At 41.9% G+C, this 23,519-nt stretch overlaps 1 protein-coding gene across 5 annotated transcripts in view; it reads left to right on the top strand.

The window, feature by feature from the left end:
* Positions 1-23,519, top strand: part of LOC135227225 (Fc receptor-like protein 2) — a 505,822-nt gene that overhangs the window by 376,782 nt on the left and 105,521 nt on the right. The gene's annotated exons all lie outside the window — the stretch shown is intronic.

Below are 23,519 nucleotides of genomic sequence, written 5' to 3'. Positions count from 1 at the left end.
TAAATCTCCTCTATGGAAGTGAGGATGGCGAGGCTTCATCTCACATACTTTGGACATGCTATTGGGAGGGACCAGTCCCTGGAAAAGGACATCATTCTTGGTAAAGTAGAGAGTCAGCCAAAAAGAAGAAGACCCTCAATGAGATGGATTGACACAGTGGCTGCAACAATGGGCTCAAATATAATGATGACTGTGAGGATGGTTCAGAACCAGGCAGTGTTTCGTTCTGTTGTACATAGGGTTGCTATGAGTCAGAAACAACTCAACAGCACCTAACAATAACAACAATAACAACAGATGATGGGAACACACAAGTGCATATTAGTTTCCTAGGGTTGCCATAACAAAGTACTATAAACTGGGTGGCTTTTAACAACAGAAATTTATTGTCTCACACTTCTAGGGCTAGAAGCCTGAATTCAGGGTATCGGCCATGTTGATTCCTTCAGAGGGCTTTGAGGTAGAATCTGTTTCATGCCTTTCTCCCATCTTCTGGCAATCTTTGTAGATCATTCCAAACTCTGTCGCCATCTTCATATGGCTGTATTCCCTTTGTGTGTCTCTTTCCGTGTCTCTTTTCCTTTATAAGAGCAGCATTCATATTGGATTAGGGCCCATCCTACTCCAATATGACCTCCTGTTAACTGGTAACATCTTCAAAGCCCCTATTTCCAAACAAGGTGTCCTTTGAAAATACTGGGGGTTAAGGCTTCAACATATCTTCTTTGGGGACACAACTGAATCTATAACACCTTGCTTGACATTTTATACTAATGTAGGGGAGCAAATTCCTCAAGGCTGAAGCATGATGGTGATGAACTGACCTGGGGAATGTGTGTATTAATATCTGAGAAGAAAGCAGCTTTTTCAGACTACATAGGTTTTCCTGGAAGCTAGGGAAGAGTAATTTGCTTTCTGTTCTCCCTTTTTTCAGCTTCCACCTACTACCTACATTTGCCCACCCCTGATATACCCAGCTCACATCAAATCCATGTGAAAGCTGGACAATGAATAAGGAAGACTGAAGAAGGGTTGACGCCTTTGAATTGTGGTGTTGGAGAAGAATATTGAATATACCATGGACTGCCAAAAGAACGAACAAACCTGTCTTCGAAGAAGTGTGGCCAGAATGCTCCTTAAAGGCAAGGATAGCGAGACTGCGTCTTACATACTTTGGACATGTTGTCAGGAGGGATCAGTCCCTGGAGAAGGACATCATGCCTGGCAGAGTACAGGGTCAGTGGAAAAGAGGAAGACCCTCAAGGAGTTGCATTGACACAGTGGCTGCAACAATGAGCTCAAGCATAGCAATGATTGTAAGGATGGTGCAGGACTGGGCAGTGTTTCGTTCTGTTGTGCATAGGGTCGCTATAAGTCAGAACCCACTCGATGGCACTTAACAACAACAAGTTCACAGTATTCAGCACAAAGTAGGCAATCAAAATATTCCAAATTTTAAATGACTTAATGAATGAACTAAATCTATTTTTCAAGTCCTTTGGTACTAAGAACTGAGAAGGAGGTGTTGTACATAGCTCAACCAAGTGTTCTTGGAGCATCTGATATTCATCAAAAGCCTTAAGGAGCAAAAGTAGTTAAGAATCATTGATAGTCAATCCTGTTTCCCCCCCCCCCCCTTTCATTTATCATTTTATATTAGAGTTTGAAAGATTGTAGTTCATGGGTTTGGCCCCTTGTTGCACTCTAATCTCATTGTTGGGAATTGGGAGCTACCAAGCCTTATTAAAAGAAACCTACAAATGCTTCTTTTGGGGAGGCCACTCCCGTGGGAAAGAATTGGGCCAAGGGCATGTTCCTTTTACTATATGTTGAATATTCTTTGCCTCAGTTTTACAGGGTGAGAGTGTTTTATTTATTTATTCAAATTCTGAGGCCACATCCTAGATATACAGCTTCTATAATGCTTTTGGCTATAAATCAGGGATAGTATTTACACCACCATTACCTCCCTTCACAGTGCAATGCTTCAAACATCTTTGTACATTTTGATATTTATTTATCTCTTGGGGGTATATTTCTAAAATGGGATTACTGAATCAGAAAGAACTTGAACAGCCTTTTTCAGATATTGTGAGATTACTTTTTGGAAAAATTGCTATTTTTCAATGCCACTGGCAATATACTTATTTCTAAAAGATCTACTATCATTGTATTTTATTCTTTATGTTTATTTTTGTTAATTTCACCGGACCGTGCCTAGGAAAATTTTGAAATATAAATATACCTGCCTTTCTTCTTGCTCCTTTTTTGTAAGTAGATTTCTTTGCTTGGTCTGCACAGTGTTTGGACTTGATCAAGATAATAAGTGAGGAAAAGAACTGGGAGGAGCTGAGAGCAGAGTAATTGATTTCCATGAGAAAAGGCACAGAGTTAACTGCAGAAGAAAATATTCTGAACAAAAGAGAAAAGAAGGTTCAAGAAAGGAAAAGAGGTGATGAAAGAGAAGAGCCAGGAGAATTAGGGTGTTGGAAGGGATTTTAAAATACGTTTTGGAAGTAATAGCTACTGTGCTGCATGAAATTTTGACGGAGAAAATACAGAGAAAAGATATCGAGGAAATTTGGCTTTGGGTTGTAAGATGAAATTTCTTCTTTTCTCAGATGTAGTTGGTGTCGTGGATTGAATTATGTCCCCCCCAAAATGTGTATATTAACTTCGTTAGGCCATGATTCCCAGTATTCTGTGGTTGTCCTCCATTTTGTGATTGTAATTTTATGTTAAAAAGGATTAGGGTGGGATTGTAAGACCCTTACCAGGTCTCATCCCAGATGGAATGTAAAGGGAGTTTCCCTGGGGTGTGACCTGCACCACCTTTTATCTCAAGAGATAAAAGGAAAGGGAAGCAAACAGAGAGTTGGGGACCTCATACCACCAAGAAAGAAGCACCAGGAGCAAAGAGTGTCCTTTCGACCTGGGGTCCCTGTGCCTGAGAAGCTCCTTGACCAGGGGAAGATTGATGACAGGGAATCTTCCTCCAGAGCTATCAGAGAGTAAAAGCCTTCCCCTGGAGCTGACACCCTGGATTTGAACTTGAAACCTAGACTGTGACAGAATAAATTTCTCTTTGTTAAAGCCATCCACTTGTGTTATTTCGGTTATAGCAGCACTAGATGACTAAGACAGTTGGTAAAGAGGTAACCTTCACCATGACTACCAAACTCTTTGGCCTATGGTATAAATGAGCAGGAATTTATCCCAATCAAGTTATAATGGCTTCTCAAAATACACCCGCAAAATTAAAGAGATATTGTAGAGGATATTGTGATATTTTAGTAATGCCCATTGATGAACTGATGCAGTTTGATCTGGTTATATTAGAAGGAAAACCAGATTTATAGTGTTAAATGAATTCATTGATATGAAGGCTAAGTGGAAATCCTGGTGGTGTAGTGGTTAAGTGCTACAACTGCTAACCAAAGGGTCGGCAGTTTGAATCCGCCAGATGCTCCTTGGAAACTCTATGGGGCGGTTCTACTTTGTCCTATAGGGTTGCTATGAGTTGGAATTCACTCAACAGCACTGGGTTTTGGGTTTTTGGGGAAGGCTAAGTAGCTCCCTTTACAGATCAAACCTTGTATTTTTAATCCAACTTCTATGGATATCCAATTTCTTAATAAATTTCAATCTTTCCTAGAAGGAGAAAGATCCTGGTTAGACGTTTGCTCTACTCCACCCTCAAAGACAGGGCCCTCTAGGGACTGAATGGCTCTTGTGAGGCAAGTCATTAACAAATTTTGGAACCAGAATTAGAGGCCATGTGCTACCATAAACAAGAAAAACTCATGGGGAGTTCTAGTAGAGATTGTCGAGAAAGCCCGTCATGGTAAGAGCAGGCCCCTGAAGTTTGCAGGTTGGACAACCTGGAAGGTAAGGAAGTATTGGAGGTTAAGTGAGATGCTGCGGTGTCCAGCTGATGCCTTCAACCTTCTCCATGGTTGTGGCAGACTTACAAATCTAGGACTTCCCAGGATTTGGGAAGGTAAGGATACTATATTGGTTTCCTAGGGCCATAGTAATAAATGACCACAAACTGTAAAGCTTAAAGTAACAAAAATGTATTGTCTTATAGTTCAGGAGGCCAGAAGTCCAAAATCAAGGTTTAGGCAGAATTGGTTCCTTCTGCAATCTCTGAGGGAGAATCTGTTCCATACCTCTCTCCTAGCTTCTGGTGGTTGCCAGCGACCTTGGCTTTCTTGGTTTGTAGCTGCATCACTCCAGTTTCTGCCTCCATTGTCGCATGGTCTTCTTCCCTGTATGGAACTAGATGTGTCTTCTCCTCTTCTTACAAGGACAACCGTCATTGGCTTTAGGGTCCGCCCTAACCCAGCATGACCTAATATTCCCAATTACATCTGCAAAGACCTTATTTCCACAGAAGGTCACATTCTGAGATTCCAGGTGGACATGAATTTTTTTTTAATTGTTGCAAAAAAATAATATGTATATTCTCATAGGTAACACAACATTTGCCAATTCAACATTTGTCATTTGCACAAGTCAATGAAATCAATTACATCAATCATTATGCAACCATCACCAATATCCATTGTCATATTTTCCATCCCCATAAACAAAAACTCAGTGCTAGCTTAACCAAAATTTACCTTCTTTCCCCTACCTTTCAGAAACACTGTTTGACCCACTAAGGCACAGTGTTTAATGCACTTGGCTGCTATAAGAAAGGTCAGATCAAAGGTCGGCGGTTCAAACCCACCAGCCGCTCCACAGCAGAAAGACGTGGCAGTCTGCTTCTGTAAAGATGACAGCCTTGGAAACCCTATGGGGCAGTTCTACTCTGTCAAATAGGGTCGCGGTGAGTCAGAACCCACTGGATAGCACTGAGTATTCCACCCACCACAGAAACTTTAGCAATGATCTTGGTTATAGAGAAGAGTGACATCTGGTGGCATCCATGAAGAAAAATGCTCTGTGAACATGCCATTTTCTTCACATTTTCACATCTTCGTCACATTATCAAGAGGCACAAAAGTTTCAAGAGGCACAAATGTTCCTACTGATGTGTTTTTCCTCAGGAATGTTACACATATCCAAAATTTAAAGTTTACTAAAAAAAAAAAAATCGAAAAGCTATGTCTAGGCCGATCCAGGCAGTCACCCTAAAGGGTGACAGAGGAGCCATGTGACCCCAGTAAGAGCGAGATCATCTCAAGAATGAGAATGGGCTTTGAAGTTGAAGGGACCCTGCGTGATCCAATTAGATTTTGTGAACACCTTTGCAAATATTACGGCAATTTCAGTGGCAGGGAAAAAAACTAAAGTATTGACTATTCAGCGTTCCCCTAGCCTGGCTTTTGTGGAGAGTTCCTTGTTCAGACTGCACGATTCAGTTTATCAGGATAATCTAGGGAGGGTGTTCCTGTGAGTTCTGTTGTGTCTCTGAGGGTGGCTTGTGGGAACCAAAAGATTTTGAAGACATTTATGGTTTAAATGTTTTCAGTGTGTTGAGTAACAACAAAATCAAAAACAGAAAAACAAAAAATAATGCTTACACATGTAAGTTGATGTTAATGAAATTTAACAAGTAGTTTTAAAGGTGAAGTTGATAGCTTAGTTAATTAAATTTCTTGAACATTTTTAACTGCAGTTATAAATTCAATGCACCATATTTGATTTTCTTTCCCCGTAAACTGCTTGACTAACAAATATTCTCACGTACTTAAGTAAGCACAAATCAAATAAATTACACTTATAAACACGGTGACTATTAAGCTCTTCTCAATGATGTTTACAAACTTAGTAAAATATTCTCTTATAACTTTCAACCTAAAACCACACTTCTAAATAATTTACTTATTGCACATGTTTGAAATTAGAACCTCATGGTTAATTTATCAGATAATCCAATATGCTAAATTATTTTAAATAGTTGAGATATTGAAAACATTAAATATCCAAAGATTCCTTCTTAACATAGAGAAAATATTAATGAAATGTGTTTGCTTTTACTTCATCATCTCAATTCTCATTTATGCCTTCAGCAGGCTAAGTCAATTATCCATTAAGGAAATAATTTTAGCAGTTTGAAGCAATCTGGAGTTACTAAATGTTAGGAATTTGCTTAAGTGCTAATTTCAGAAACCTGAAATGATGATGACTTAAAGATGTTAGAAATTTGTTTTTCTTGCACCTAATGCCTAAAAAAAAATGCCTACAAGAGCCAAAATTGAGTCTTTGGAAAGAGTTTCACAAAATCCAATTGGCCTGCTCAGGGTCTCTTCCAGTTCAAAGTCCACTCTTCACCCAAGATATTATCTTCCTCCTACTTAGTTTGGCATCTCTGTCCTTTGCAATGTTCTGGGCTCCTTCTAGGTTTCTATTCTACATTTCTTACCACGTGGCTTCTATCCTAAAGGTTGCCTCAAGGTCACAGATACAACATTCCATTCCAGAAAGGAGAAAGGAGGAAAGAGGAAGAGTAAAAAGGCCTCTAAGTTGAGTCAACTTCATCTCCTCTCAACCAGCAACTTCTGCCTACATACCATTGTTTAGAATGCAGTCATATGGCCACCCTTATCTGCAAAGGGAGACATGGGAAACATTGGTGTTCATCTGGTTACATTGCTGCCTCCAATAAGAAAGGGAGAATAAGTGTTTGGTGGACAACCTCCAATCTCTGCCCCACTCTGCCAAGCACCGTGACTTTACAGGGTTGGTGCTGGTAGACTGAAGTTGTACACAGACCAGAGATTTGGGCTGAGCTTCAAAGTTTCTTTTTGTCTCAAAATTGTGAAAAATAAGTAGAACCCTCTTTTATTGTTTCCATGCCAATATCAGGTGCTGTCAAGTGGACTCTGACTCATGGTGACCCCATGTGTGTCAAGGGTAGAACTGTGCTCCATAGGTTTTTTTTTTTTTTTTCATAGGTTTTTAAATAGTTGCTTTTTTGGAAGCATGTGTTTCTTCCAGGGTACATCTGGGTGGACTGGAACCTTGAAACTTTCCATTAGCAACTGAACACATTAACAATTTGCACCACTTGGGGACTCCATCTCATAAAGACTGTATAGGACAGAGTAGAACTGCCTCATAGAGTTTCTAGGGAGCGCCCGGTGGATCCGAATTGCCAACCTTTCGGTTAGCAGCCGTATCTCTTAACCACTACACCACCAGGGTTTTAAAGTACAGAGGCTGTGAGCAGGATTTGAAAATGCACATGGAGACCACATGGAATTTCATTTCCAACACCTTAACCTCAGCCATCACAGCGACACGCGGCTGAGCCGCTATGAGTTGGAATTGACTCCACCACGATGGGTTTGGTTTTTTGGTTTTAGGGACTCCATGCCAACAGGAACTTCAGATCTATGCCCTGGAAGTGAAATGGTCATGCAGCTCACTGTCCCTGGATTCAAATGATGTCTTACATCTGATTAGAGGCTATGATTACCCTGCCCTGCCCCAACCAGTCTTCGGCTGGCCTCTTTGCCATTTGATTGGATCCAACTAATTCCATTATAAAGTCTCTTCATCGTCGTAGCTGGCCAGAGTACAACTCTCACAGATATTTATACAACGTATGATTGTATTAGGGATACCTTCCATGTCAGCTTCTGAATCTGCAGCGACAGCTTCTAGGATCATTGTAGTGAAGAGAGGAGAATTGAAGACATGCAGGGGCAAGATATGGAGGAAACCTCTGGAAGATAGGAGGAGAAGGAAGAAAAGTGGAGAGATTGGGATAGAAGGTGTAGGGTGAGGTCAGGGAATTGGAGGATTGGGAAAAAAAGAAAATCGATCTGGGGTGAGCAGGTACTATGATGAGTGAACTTTGGCAAGAGAGATACTTAAAAAAAGAATTTTAGAAAATTTTGCTGTGTGCTGTGTGTTGTGATATCCATCATATTTACCACTCTCTACTCTTGCCCCTCCTCAAGAGATAGTCTTTAAAATCCTGTGTTACTTTTCAATACTTGTGGGGATTGGATTTCTGTACTTTTTGAAAATGCCACCTTACCAAAACGGATCCTAAAGGGAAAGCAGAGACCCAGTTTATTGGGGTTCAGTAGTGTTATGACTTGTGACAAATGTTTTATTTTTTCTTTAATTATTAGCAGGTTACAATGTTTTTCTTTGATTTTCAGATTAGTTTTGAATCACACAAGTATACGTAAGTTCACTCTTGCAAAAATGTGAACACTACAGGTAAAATTGGAGTGCCCCTTGAACATATCTGTGAACACGAATCCCTTCTCTAGATGTAGTTGTTGTTGTGATTTTAGGATTGATTCTTCCAGACTAGATACGTATGTATCTGCAAGATTGCTTCATGTATGTGTGATTTTTTCCAACATAAATGATGTGACATTTTTCCATGTAGTTTTACAGTTTTCTTCCCTGTGTAAAAGCCTGTCCTGGTGATCTTTCCAGGCCACCTAATTAAGAAAAAACAAAAACAAAAAAAACCAAACCCGTAGCGTGGAGTCGCTTCCGACTCTTAGCAACCCTATAGGACACAGTAGAACTGCCCCATAGGGTTTCCAAGAAGTGGCTGGTGGATTTGAACTGCTGGTCTTTTGGTTAGGAGCCGTAGATCTTAACCACTGAGCCACCAGGACTCCAAAAACAAAACAAAACAAACAAAAAACCATTGCTGTTGAGTTGATGCTGACTCATAGTGACCCTATAGACAACTACCTTATTCTTTTAATCTCCTAATTAGTATTCTAAATTATGGCAATATCATGGATTATGCAGCTAGTGATGTGCTGGACTCCGTTCAGACCGGCTTATGAGCTCATCTCTGGAAGCTCATCCCTTACTATGACTCCAGATGCAAGACATAATATTCAACAGATATTTAGTAATAGTTTGACATTTAGTAATTGTTTGACATAGTAATTGTATATACGTGTGTGTATACACGCATACGTGCGCATGTTGAGAAAAGACAAAGTCTTATAGGTAATTAGAAAAAAGGAGGAAGCTTTTTCTTATAGCCTGGGGTAAACAATTCCTGATAAGGATAATATTAATCTCAAGGACTCACAAATGAGAAAGTGTGAGATGTTACATGCTACGAGAGTCCAATTGGCCACTGCAGTCTATATGAAAGTCCATGGGAGGGAATAATGACAAGACAAGGTGGCCACGCAGAATGGGAGCAGCTGACAGACAGATGTTGAACTCTGCCATTACTCACCTTTACACCTGCATCCTCACAGGGCCAAGATTCAAAGACTTTGCAATTTTCCTCCCACTGAGCCAGTATATCTTTCATTCCACATTGACATCCTGGGTGAAGGTTGGTTGCATGCCTTCTGCCAGAGGCTTACATATTTCTCCCCAAGTATTCCTTTGGCAGGTCCCCAGCCTAGATCTTGGCACACACTGGCAACATTCTTCAAGTCCCAGCTATCATCACACATGGTCCTCCATAGACCCATCCAGGTCACTTTCACCAGCCTTTTGAGTGGTGGGGGCTTTTCACCAATCACATCCTAGATGAAGACTTTTCAAAGACATAGGATATTAGCTGGGGGTGTGGGAAGAGCCTAGAAGGCGTTCAGGGATGTACTCAGTCAACTCGAGACTACTTCTACCATTCACAGAGGGGAAGGCAGATGTTACATAGGAAGGAGAGAAAAGGCTGGGGCGGTGGGTAGAGGGGGGCTGCAGGACTACTCCCCTGACTACTTCTATCTCTAATGCCAACTTCCAGCGGTGTCACCAACCAATTGAATAAAACTGCTGGCTTTGAAGATAAAGGGAGATGGGTTGGTTAGGTGGAAAGGGAACTCAGAATTGTGTCTCAGAATAGAATAGGGTTGAACGAGCATGAACAAAGTCTTCAGGTGTTTAGAAGAATGAATATATTTGTTTTTGAGTTTCCTGAGGGGATTCTTAGAACTCATGTAAGGAAAGTACAAGAAAACTTTTTTCTTTTTTCCTGTACTCATCATGAGAAAAAACTGAAGACGGAATAGGTTGTCCCAGAGACCCTGTTATCCACAACTGTAGGTATTCAGTCACATGGCCTGTTAACAGATACCTCACTGCTTATGGCTGGAAGCCTCAGCCTAGTCATGCTTGCTGAATCCTAGTGTGCACCTGTCTTGTGAAGGACTGGCTTTGAAACAGGTGAGAGTCACTGGTGTGTCCTTCCAGGGCTGGAGAAGGCAAGGACTGGCGTTCTGAGGTGATGGTCAAAATGAATAAGGCTCTCTTGGCTGCCTTTCTAGAAATAAAATGTCTGTATAACAGGATTCTGTTGGGTTTGGCTGTTCTTTCCTTTGGGCAACTGTACGCACCTGCGTTATAGCATTGATTCCCTTCTGTTGCTCTTATTTGTTTACCTGCCTCCCTCCACCATAGTGACTTAAACGGAGAGGAAACGCAGAATTATGTCACATAAGGACTTAGGATTGGGGGAGCGTGAACACAGTCTCTAGGCATTTAGAAGAACAAATATATTGTTCTGTGGGGTTCCTGAGGGGATAACTAGGACTCAAATATGGAAAAACTGAGGAGGTAATAGATTGTTCCAGAGACCATGCTATCTTCAACTGCTTGTGGCTGGCTGATTATTATTAATGATTTGTTTTTTCACTGAGTCTCAGGGCTCTTTATCGCAAAAATACTGGTCACTGTCAGAAAAGAGTTCCTAAAAGCTTCTTAAAACCCCAGCAGTGACCCTGTCTGTCTGGGGGTCTTTGTGGATCCTGTGCAACGGTCACAGCACCTGCGCGCGGACTCTCTCAGAGCACGAGGAAGCCATAATGACCTCCTGTTCTCCAGGTACCTGCTGTGAGAGGCCTGTGAGGAACGACAGGTGGTGGAGTCAGAAGAGTGGAGTCCGCAGGGAGGAAGCCCTGTGAGCCGGGCTGGCCTGTCTGCATCCTGCCTGGCCATTGTTGTCCTTAATGTCCTTGGTGTGCTCTGCACTGGAACTTCAACCTCTGCTTCTTTGGACTTTTCTGGAGATGTTCCCTTAAAAGAGACATTACAGTGCAGAGGCTAAGAGCATGGGATTTGGAGATGGGCAGACCCCGTTCAAATCCTACCTCAGACACTTACTGTGTGAACTTGAGTAAGATAATTTTGCCCTTTGGGGCAGTTTTGCTGAATAGGATTTAAACTGTTTTGCTAGAATTATCAGTTATTATTTCTGCCTCTTAGTAAATAAATTTTTAATTCATTTAGTCTTATGTAATTCACTTTCATGGTCTTCTTTTAAAGGCAAGATCAAAAGTAACAGCAAAACAAGCAGTTTATATGAGGACACCTCAGACAAGCACCAAGCAGGGGAGATCAGCTTACTCCTAAATCTAGGCTTGCCCAGGCCGTTCCGTGCCCCAGAGCAGTTTCCCTGGACATCCCTGATCTAAGCTTATGAATGACATTCCCATGTTAAACAGCCCCTCTTCTGATAACTCCAGAACAAATGGTTAGGTACAGGGCCCAGGAGAAGGCAGGAAAGAGGTGCTGTTTGGGGTGGCCCAGGATTGGAAAGTGTCCCGGGGGTTACGGAGCATCCCTGCAGTCTCCGCCTCTCCATGGAAGACACTATACTAATGGCTCAATGCGTGCTCCCTAAGGAGGCCCGGGCACGGTTTCCTCCTGTGCGCTTCCGATTTAGCCACTGGAGACATTGCCCTGTCAAAGATGATGTCAGACTCCAACTCTTCCTCACCAACGAAATTGTGGTTTTCCTTAATCTGTGGGACCAGAGAACAGTTTCTGTTCTGCCGGCCCAGATGCCTCTTCTGTAGGCCGTACTGATCCTCTTCCGTGTGTCTGCACCATTCTTGTCCCACGTGGTCTCCGCGGGATTGTCCCTTACCTTTTTTCAAGAAAAAAACAAAAACAGAAACACACAAACAAAAAACCCAAGGCTCGTCTCTGCCAGCAGAGGGCACTCTGCTCTCATGGATTCTTGGCTTATTATGGGAGGAAGAATCAAGCTCTTCCCCAAAAAACAAACCATCCTGTCAGCCACGGAGGATTTAAAGCTGTTTTAGAAATGTATGTGTGCGTCTCTCCTACTGTGCAATATTTTAAATAAGTTTTATTTTCTTTTATTTATTTTTAGTAGGTTATATATTCACAGGGCTCAGAATTCAAAATATATAAAAGGGCGTACGCTCCCACTCTCAGCTAGTTTCTGTCCTCTGAAAGCAGCCTGTATTAGCAATTGCTTGAATAATATATCTAAGAATTCTTCTGTACAAACAGACAGATAAATAGATGTTTGTTTCTCTTCCTTGTTTGTATAAATGGTAACACCACACACTTGACTGCGTTTTGCTGTTTTCTCTCAACAGTAGCTGTTAGGAATCACGATCAGTCAGTAGATAAAAAATTCCCTTACCTATTTTTATAGGTGAATAATATTCCATTGTACTGGTGCAAATAATTTAACTTCTTTATTGATGCACATTAATATTGTTTTTAAATATTACCTGTTTCAAACTGTAATGCACTGAACAAATTCGTTTATATGTAGACCAGAGTTCAAGCGCCATTAAGCAAGGATTTTTGTTCATGTCGATCATTGATGTATTCCCAGTGTCCACGGCTCTGGCTGTTACACGGTAGATAATCGATAAATATTTGTGGAATTAATTATTTTAGATATATATGAGTCTACCTATAGCATTGCTATGAGTTGGAATCTACTCGATGGTAGTGGGTTTGGTTTGGGGTTTGGATTTGTAAATTCCCACAATTGCTAGGGTAAGTGTATATCCTAAAATGCTTATTAATATTGGATTATACCATCCATGGAGCCCTGGTGGTGTAGTGATTAAGAGCTTGGCTGTGAACCAAAAAGTGAGCAGTTTAAATTCACAAGCTGCTCGTTGGAAACCCTATGGGGCAGTTGTACTCTGTCCTATAGGGCCGCTAGGAGTCAGAACCGACTCGATGACAACGAGTTTGGTCTGGGTATCTTTCATGGAACTTGCTGCAATGCACAAGAGCACTCTTTACTCAACAAAAGATTGCCACAAAAACATACCCCTTATCAATTTAATCGTCATGCCCTTTATGGGAATAAAACTGCTCAAAGTTTCTTTGGGCAGAAATTTCCCCTAAGATTTCCCTTGCAGTCAGTTGCTTTGCTTAATAGCAAGAACATGTAAATCTTGTTGCTATTCTCAGTGACCCAATGGAGAAAATGGCGCTCCACGTTTCACTCACAGAACCCAAACCACCCTGACTTTCAGGACGGAGATCTGTGGACATGGCAAAGACAGCGAATCTTGTAAGAGTGTATCAGGCTCACACTTTTCCACCCACAGTGGTTTGCAGGGTCCCCGCAGCTCGTTCCAGCCTGAGAGGGGAGGAACTGTGCAGTCAGACTATTTTGTCTCTAGGGTCCCACTCTCCTCATTCTGGGGCTTTTCCCTTACTCCGGCCTCCCTTCTCCTCCAAATCTTTCTTCTAGGAACTCTTCTCTGCCCCAAAGCCTCAGTAAAGAAGGGAAATTGAAAATTATTTATACTAGGTACTCATAACCTAAAAATAACTTAAAGCATTAGCACTCCCAGGGACAGCTGTAGGTTCTAGGGTTTAAACCTTTAAGCTCAAAGAAGAGGTTCTAGGGTTTAAACCTTTAAGCTCAAAGAACAGCTGGAGTAGTGGACACAGTTCCTAGCTTGGAGTCAGTGGGTCCCTCTTAGTTGCTCAGTTTTTCTATTGGTCAAAACTACATAATTTCAAAGATTCCTTCCAACTCTGACATATTTTGATTCTTTGAGTCTACAAATGAAACTCCAAGAATCTCAAATTTCACCCTTGTGGAAAAAATGATATTGTTATATCTGGGCACTCCTGACTCTCTTGGCATCACCTGAGTTGATTCTCTGGAATCTTTCTCTTTGTTGGTTCCCAATTCAAGTCCTTGTTGTCTTTCTCCAGACCATTATAATATTCCCTAAGAATACTGTGCCCCCTGGTCCACCCCTCACAGCTCATCAGACTTGTCTTCCGGCTTTATTCACATCACTTCCCTCTTTAAACTTTTTCGTCATTCCCAATGGATGACGAAAACTGACCAAACGCTTTACCTGAGGGCTTAATGGTGCTTGTAACTTAAGGCTTCTTTGTCTCTCTCATTCCTTCCCACGAAATCCTTTTACACACCTACGCTCTAGTCACACATTTCACCTCCTCATTCTCTAAACACACCTAGGCTTCCACGCTTCTGTGATATTGACACGCTCTTCCCTTAATGTGGGGCACCCTACCCTTATGTTCCCCTATTCTTCTCTACTTATCTATCCTTCAAGGATAACCCCCAATCAGACTTAAATGTATCTTTCTCTGTTCTTATCCAACACTTTTTAATCTGTATTCTACCATTTATTTTATTAGAATCTACTATTTATATAAATCAGCCTCACTCACCAGATTGTAACCTCCTTGAGGGCAGAATTTGCATCACATTCATCATTGTTTCTTTTTATCACCGACTATAGTACAAAATATGGTTAAATTCATCTTTGCTGATATGCACTGAATTTGTCCCGTGAAATTTTTTTCTCGGATAGCCAGATGAAATGTTTTCATTGATGCTGGAATTTCCATTTTAATATTAAGCTATAACATGTTAATAAGTAAATAAAAATAACACAAACAAATCATAGAAAAATGATAAAGATCACAGATTTATACAAATAAGTGTTAAAATTCTAACCCCTGTGCTATAAATAGGACGGTTTGGAAACAGAAATTTCTTTTTATTATGTTAATGGGGTCATACAGAGTAGGGTGGGTTCCAAAACTGAGACCATATGAAAAGGCATATTTAGAAGTAAAAGAGATGTTACCTAAGATATTTTAGTGAAGATATGAGAGAATTTGCATTACTCCTTAACAACAAAAAGGAAACCAAATAAATCTCCATTAAAGATTTTATTCCTTCCAGTATGTCTCTTCGCAGTCTCACAGAGATTGGCTCTTAATTCCCCCATCTCTTATACCAGGTGTCTGTGTCTCTGTCTCTCTGTCTGTGTCTCTGTATCTCTGTCATCTATCTATACAGAGTCTTCTCCCCCATCTCCATTTTCATGTGAAAGTTTTATTACCAAGCTTGTGTCCCTGTTCACAACTTACGGATGTTTTCAAGTGTCAAAGGCCATTATATTAAGCATGGATACTTTGTACCAAAACCAAACCTGTTGCCATCAAGCTAGTTCCAACTCATAGTGACCCTAGAGGACAAAGTAGAACTGCCCCATAGGGTTTCCAAGGAGCAGCTGGTGGGTTTGAACTGCTGAACTTTTGGTTAGCAGTCAAGTGCTTAACCACTACACCACCAGGGCTCCAGCTACAAGAACGGGGATTATAAATTTCCCCTAAAAGTGTTACATCTAATTGAGGCATTCATAGTATACTGCCTTTTAACATGGTTACTTGTGTCTTGGAAAAAAAAAAAACACAAAAATACTGCCTTTAACCCATCTTTGACTACTTGCCTCCTCCTTCAATGAGCCTAACACAGGGCTTGGTACACAGGAAATACTTGTGGTTAAAGTAATAAGATTTGGTTAAAAAATATATTCTTAGTTTTGAGAGAGCTGAGGGTGAGGTTTGACAGAGACTATCTTCCCTTCCTTTTTCTTCTCCTTCTGTATGGTTTCAGCTCTTCCCTCATGACACTACCATCTCCTTACTGCATTTCCAACCTCTTCTCAGGAGAAGCGGCAGATTCCAGACAGTAAAAGAGGATCGGGGATGCTGAAAAAAGAAAAACGACAGCCCCACCCAGACCACATGGAGCAAGAATGGTGCAGACACACCGAAGAGGACCCGTAGACTCTGAAAAAGAGGTATCTGGGTGGGCAGAACAGAAACTGTTCTCTTGGTCACAAAGATAAAGGAAAGTCACCATTTCATTAGTGAGATAGGGCTGGAGTCTGCCATCGCATTTGAAGAGAAATACTCCCAGGAGCTCAGTAGGCAGTTCACAGAGTAAGCCACGTATGTGACTTGTTAGGGAGCAATTATTGAGCCATTAGCATAATGTCTTCTATTCGAGTCCACCCAGAAGCACCTCAGAAGAAAGGCCTGGCCATCTATTTTCCCCCAAATCTGCCATTGATAACCCCATGGAGCACAGTTCTATTCAGATACACATGGGATCGCCATGAGTGAAATTCGACAGCAGCGGGTTTATAATGCCTTCTGTGGAGAGGCAGTGTCAGGCAGCAATGCCCACTAATTCCTGGGACACTCCCAGTCCTGGGCCAGCTCCTCAATCGGCTCCTCTTTCCTGACTTCTTGCGGGCCTGTACTGAACCATTTGTTCTAGAGTTACCAGAAAAAAGAAGAGGGGCTTTTTAATACAGGAAATCCTGTCATTCATAAAGTCTAGGTTTAGGATTAGGGATGCCCAGGAAATCTGCCCCGGGGCACAGAAGAGATTGAGCAAGGCCAGATTTCAGAGTAAGCTGACCTCCCCTGCTCGGTGCTTCTCTGAGGTGTCTTTTTTGGTCATTTTTGATTTCCCATTTAAAAGAGGAACATGAGAGCAAGTTAAGCAAGATTAAATTAGTTAAAAATTTATTTTAAAAGGCAGAAACGAAACTGACAATTGGAGCAAAGCATTTCAAGTTCCTGTTCAACAAAACTACCCCAAAGGGCCGAACTCTCTCACTTAAGGTCGCATAGCTAGCAAGCTCCCCAGCTGGTATTTGACCCAGGTGTGCCTGTCTCCAGAGTTCTTGTTTTCAGCCTCTGCGCTGTAATGGCTCTTTTTAAGGGATGGTTCCAGAAAAGTGCAGAGAAGCAGAGGTTGAAGTTCCAGCACAGAGCGTACCAGGGACATTAAAGACAACTAGGGCCAGGCAGGATGCAGACAGACCAGCCAGGCTCACAGGTCTTCCTCCCTGTGGAATCCACTCTTCTGGGCCCATCACCTGTCCTTCCTCGTGGATCTCTCACTGCAGGTACCTGGAGAACAGGAGGTCATCATGGCTTCATCGTGCTCTGAGAGAGTCCACACACAGGTGCTGTGACCATTGCACAGCGTCCACAAAGACCGCATACAGACAGGGTCACTGCTGGGGTTTTAAGAAGGCTTTAGGAACTCTTTTCTGACAGGGATCAGTACTTTTGCAATAAACAACCCTGAGCCTTAGTGACAAAAAGAAATCATTAATAATCATCAGCCAGCCGCAAGTAGTGGAATATCTATGAACAGGCCACATGACTGAATACTTACCGTTGTAGATAGCATGGTCCCTGGAGCAACTATTACCTCCTCAGTTATTTCCATATATGAGTCCTAGTTATCCCCTCAAGAACCCCACAGAACAGATCTATTTGTTTTTCTAAATGCCTGGAGACTGTGCTCACGCTTCCTTAACCCTAAGTCCTCATGTGACTTAATTCTGAATTCTCTCTCCATCTGGGTCACTATAGCAGAGGGAGACAGGTAAACAAATGAGAGCAACAGAAGGGAGTCAAAGCTATAATGCAGGTGTATACAGCTGCCCAAAGGAAGAGAAGTCAAACCCAACAGAATCCTGTTATATATCTTGTTTCTAGAAAGGCAGCCCAAAAGAGTCTTAGTCATTCTGACAACCATTTCGGAATATCAATCCCTCCCTTCTCCAGCCCTGGAAGGACACACCAATGACCCTTACCTGTGGGCTCAGTCCCACCCTGATCCAAAGTGAATCCTACGCAAGACAGGTGCACATTAAGATCCAGCAAGCGTGACTGGAGTGAGCTTTCCTGGCCTAAATCTCTTCCATTATTACTGTGGTGGGCCTCCCAAATAACTTGGTCTCTTGTTAATTCTTTAAGTCTGTGAGGCAAGCCCCAGCCTAGCAAAGCACATTTCCTGCCAGCTATTCCCTCTGGGGCCTAGTACATTTTCCCCTTAACCCATACAAGACAATGTGGAAATAATGGACAAGGAGTATAGCCATGAGATAGCATATCTTAAGCATTTAAGGGCTCAGCGATATTCTCTGATTGCCAGTACATCCATTAATTCATTCATTGATTCAAAAGCAATTTATTGTATGCCAAGTACTTGGAAAATAATGGTGAACAACGCACAGGGAGCCCTACTTTCATGGAGCCTACTGCCTAATAATTGTCAAACTGAAGCCATAGAAATGCAAGCCAAGAGAAAGGTGCTCTGTAAGTCCCCCATCTGGACATGGGACAATAAAACAGAAAAAAGAAAAACAAAAAAGCAAAAAACATTTAATTGGAAGAAGAACATCATTATAGCTCTGGTGTGGGCCAAGGTGAGATCCTGTGGACTGGAACTTTGGGAACTGTCCATTTAGACTGGGAGGAGAGGAGCTTCACCTTGATGTCAAACCAACAGGGCATGGAGTTCACACTTCACTAGAGTATCCTGCAAAATGCCTCTATCCTCTTATGTATGTCATATATAGGTGTCCTCCAGACAACTGTACCATACAGCCCTGGGCTCCCTAGCCCCCTGCATCCCACCCCATCTGCCCCATCCCAGTAGGCCACCTACTGTTAACCTCTTCTCAATTTCCTAAACTCTTCAGCTTCTCCAACTCCCACCTTCACTCTCCTCCAGTCCTTGTCATTGCTCACAACTACTTCTCCTCTGAGACCATAAATACCACCATCCAAATTTCTGAACAAGTTTCCCATCTGTTTCATTTTCTAACACTTTCTGCTCTCCCAACCCTTTGTCACCGAGGTCTCCCTTGTCTGACAATGTGTTTCTATTTTCATTTTTCATCAGCCCATTTCCAGATCTTCTCTAAGCCTGTTAAGCAACTTGAGCTACTCTCTCAACTTGAACTCCCTGCCTTTCTGAGCCTTCCAGCAGACTTTCCTATGAGTCCCCAACTCTGAATCCGGCAGGCTAATAATCTCATCCCCAAGCTACTTGACTGCAGTCTGAGAGGCTCTCAAAGATGGACGTCCTGATGGGACTTACAAATGTGTGCCTTTTAATGTCAGTTGAGCTCAATGCTGACAAATTGTTTTACTTATCTTTATTCACAGCCTCTTTTCTCTCAGTGATTATTTTAGACCTTTACCATTTTTCAGAAGTTCTTTACCCAAGTCTGTCTCCCCACTCACACTACACAATCTTGCCCCACATTTTACTGGAAAACTCTGTGACTATCAGGTACAAACTTCTACTTTCCACGTATCACTGCTGGCATTGATTTTTATTTGCACCCTTTACCACAATTTCCCTTCCAGAAGTCTTGGCATTATCTTAAACCACATCCAAAGAGCAAAGTCTTACAGATTCTACAATTATTCATCTCTCAGGTCCATTCTCTCTCCTCAAGGGCCTCTGCCACCCTCTCCATTCAAGCCCTCTTCTGCTCTCTCCTGGACTTGTGCAGTGGTCCCTTAATGAATCTGACTCCAGCCTCCCTCTATTCCAATTTGTCCTCCACTTGTCTCCAGAACACACAACACTCTAAGATGCATAAAGGCTTTCAATGACTTCTCGTAATGTTCTTCTGTCTGATGAAGCTCCCTTTCATTTCTTCATGCCCTGACTTTGTTAATAAAATAGAGTATTGGGGGAGTGGGTGTGGGGGAAGCCCTTGTCTTCTTTCTCTCTTCTTTCACTCACTTCTCCATATGAGCTGGGAAGAAATATATCTGAATTGTGAAGGCAAATTTCTGGTGCATTTGTCTGTCCTCAGGCCACATGAAGTCAAGCCTTTTCTCCTCCAAGTGTAAACTCAGTAGGTAGGTCACATCTGGCTCCTGAAGGATGAAGCTCTAAAGCTTCTGCAGATGTGCCTATGACTGGTTGGGTAAATTCAATTCAGAGGTAAATGCATAGAATCTTGGATCCCAGTTGCAATCTCATCCAGCTTCATCACCAGTAAAGCTGATAATAGAGCCCTTTCTGACTTCCGTGTCTGTTAATGCATTGCTTCAGAATCTGGAGAGCAGACGATGTGATTAGCACTTACAAATTTGTTCATAACAGATTTTCTATCATCTGGACCCTGTTTCTAATCTTTTCCATAACTCTCTGAAACCTTGCTTTCTCATTTATGAAATGAAGATAATATTATGTTCCTCACAGGTTTTTTTAGGAACCTTTTCATGAGATAAGATTATATGGACCTTTCAACACTACTACCTTGACCTCCCCCCACGTGTCTGTCAGTTTGTTGTACTGTGGGGGCTTGCATGTTGCTGTGACCCTGGAAGCTATGCCACCAACATTCAGATACCAGCAGGGTCACCCATGGAGGACAGGTTTCAGTTGAGCTTCCAGACTAAGACAGGCTAAGAAGAAGGACCCAGCAGTCTACTTCTGGAAAGCATTAGCCACTGAAAACCTTATGAATAGCAGTGGAACACTGTCTGATACAGTGCTGGAAATGAGCCCCCCAGGTTGGAAGGCACTCAAAAGAGGACTAGGGAAGAGCTGCCTCCTCAAAGTTGAGTCGACCTTAATGACGTGGATGCAATAAAGCTTTCGGGACCTTCATTTGCTGAAGTGGCATGACTCAAAATGAGAAGAAATAGCTGCAAACATCCATTAATAATTGGAACCTGGAATGTACAAAGTATGAATCCAGGAAAATTGGAAATCGTCAAAAATGAAATGGAATGCATAAACATCGATATCCTAGGCATTAGTGAGCTGAAATGGACTGGTATTGACCATTTTGAATTGGACAATCATATAGTCTACTCTGCTGGGAATGACAACTCGAAGAGGAATGGTGTCGCATTCATCATGAAAAAGAACGTTTCAAGAACTATCCTGAAGTACGACGGTGTCAGTGATAGGATAATATCCATACGCCTACAAAGAAGACCAGTTAATACAACTATTATTCAAATTTATGCACCAGCCACTAGGGCCAAAGATGAAGAAATAGAAGATTTTTATCAGCTGCTGGAGTCTGAAGTTGATCGAACATACAATCAAGATGCACTGATAATTGCTGGTGACTGGAATACAAAAGGTGGAAACAAAGAAGAAGGATCAGTAGTTGGAAAATATGGCCTTGGTGATAGAAAGAATGCTGGAGACTGAATGACAGAATTTTGCAAGATCGATGACTTCTTCATTACGAATACCTTCTTTCACCAACATAAATAGCGACTATACACATGGACCTTGCTGGATGGAACACACAGAAATCAAATTGACTACATCTGTGGAAAGAGACGATGGAGAAGCTCAATATCATCAGTGAGGACAAGGCCAGGGGCCGACTGTGGAACAGACCATCAATTTCTCATATGCAAGTTCAAGCTGAAACTGAAGATAATCAGAGCAAGTACACAAGAGCCAAAATATGATCTTGAGTATATCCGACCTGAATTTAGAGACCATCTGAAGAATAGATTTGATGCATTGAACACCAGTGACCGAAAACCAGACAAGTTGTGGAATGACATCAAGGACATCAACCATAAAGAAAGCAAGAGGTCACTGAAAAGACAGGAAAGAAAGAAAAGACCAAGATGGATGTCAGAGAAGACTCTGAAACTTGCTCTCGAATATCGAGCAGCTAAGGCAAAAGGATGAATTGATGAAGTAAAAGAACTGAACAGAAGGTTTCAAAGGGCCTCTCGAGAAGACAAAGTAAAATATTATAATGATGTGCCAAGAGCTGGAGATGGAAAACCAAAAGGGAAGAACATGCTCAGCGTTTCTCAAGCTGGAAGAACTGAAGAAAAAATTCAAGCCTCGAGTTGCAATAGTGAAGGATTCCATGGGGAAAATATTACACAATGCAGGAAGCATCAAAAGAAGATGGAAGGAATACACAGAGCCATTATACCAAAAAGAATTAGCCGATGTTCAACCATTTCAAGAGGTGGCATATGATCAGGAACCGATGGTACTGAAGGAAGAAGTCCAAGCTGCTCCGAAGGCATTGGCAAAAAACAAGGCTCCAGGAATTGATGGAATATCAATTGAGATATTTCAACAAACAAATGCAGTGCTGGAGGTGCTCACTCATGTATGCCAAGAAATATGGAAGACAGCTTCCTGGCCAACTGACTGGAAGAGATCCATATTTATGCCTATTCCCAGGAAAGGTGATCCAACCAAATTTGGAAATTATAGAACAATATCATTAATATCACACGCAAGCAAAATTTTCCTGAAGATCATTCAAAAACGGCTGCAGCAGTAGATCGACAGGGAACTGCCAGAAATTCGGGCAGATTTCAGAAGAGGACGTGGAACCAGGGATAACATTGCTGATGTCAGATGGATCCTGGCTGAAAGCAGAGAATACCAGAGGGATGTTTACCTGTGTTTTATTGACTATGCAAAGGCATTTGACTGTGTGGGTCATAACAAATTATGGACAACATTGCGAAGAAAGGGAATTCCAGAACACTGAATTGTGCTCATGAGGAACCTTTACATAGATCAAGAGGCAGTTGTTCAGACAGAACAAGGGGATACTGATTGGTTTAAAGTCAGGCAAGGTGTGCGTCAGCATTGTATTCTTTCACCATACCTATTTAATCTGTATGCTGAACAAATAATCCCAGAAACTGGACTATATGAAGAAGAACAGGGCATCAGGATTGGAGGAAGACTCAATAACAGCCTGCGTTATGCAGATGACACAACCTTGCTTGCTGAAAGTGAAGAGGACTTGAATCACTTACTCATGAAGATCAAAGACCACAGCCTTCAGTATGGATTGCACCTCAACATGAAGAAAACAAAAATCCTCACAACTGGACCAATGAGCAACATCATGATAAATGGAGAAAAGATAGAAATTGTCGAGGATTTCATTTGACTTGGATCCACAATCAACAGCCATGGAAGCAGCAGTCAAGAAATCAAAAGACACATTGCATTAGGTAAATCTGCTACAAAGGACCTCTTTAAAGTGTTGAAGATGTCACCTTGAAGACTAAGGTGTGCCTGACCCAAACCATGGTATTTTCGATTGCATCATATTCATGTGAAAGCTGGACAATGAATAAGGAAGACTGAAGAAGTATTGATGCCTTTGAATTGTGGTATTGATGAAGAGTATTGAATAGAACCATGGCCTGCTAAAGAATGAACAAATCTGTCTTGGAAGAAGCACAACCAGAATGCTCCTTAGAAGCAAGGACGGCGAGACTGTACCTTATATATTTGGACATGTTGTCAGGAGGGTTCAGTCCCTGGAGAAGGACATCATGCTTGGCAGAGTACAGGGTCAGTGGAAAAGAGGAAGACCCTCAAGGAGGTGGACTGACACAGTGGCTGCAACAATGGGCTCAAGCATAACAACGACTGTGAGGATGACCCAGGACCGGGCAGTGTTTTGTTCTGTCGTGCGTAGGGTTGCTATGAGTCGGAACTGACTCCACAGCACCTAACGACAACAACACCTTGACCTCTGACCCCCAAGAACGTTGTGTTTTGGGCAATGGCTGTTTCCTTTTTCTGGATATGCCTGCAAAGTCTTTCTCACTCTGATTCTCCATTCTAGTCGTCCTTTAACATCTGCTCAAATCCCATCATCTCTGTGAAGTCTTCTCTTATTAGCCCCAAGTAGAGGTGACACTTTCCTCCA

Source organism: Loxodonta africana, chromosome 3 (genome assembly GCF_030014295.1).
Source record: "Loxodonta africana isolate mLoxAfr1 chromosome 3, mLoxAfr1.hap2, whole genome shotgun sequence".
Taxonomy (NCBI): domain Eukaryota; kingdom Metazoa; phylum Chordata; class Mammalia; order Proboscidea; family Elephantidae; genus Loxodonta; species Loxodonta africana.
The sequence above is the reverse complement of the archived record's forward strand: the minus strand, read 5'-3'. Positions and strand labels throughout refer to the sequence as shown.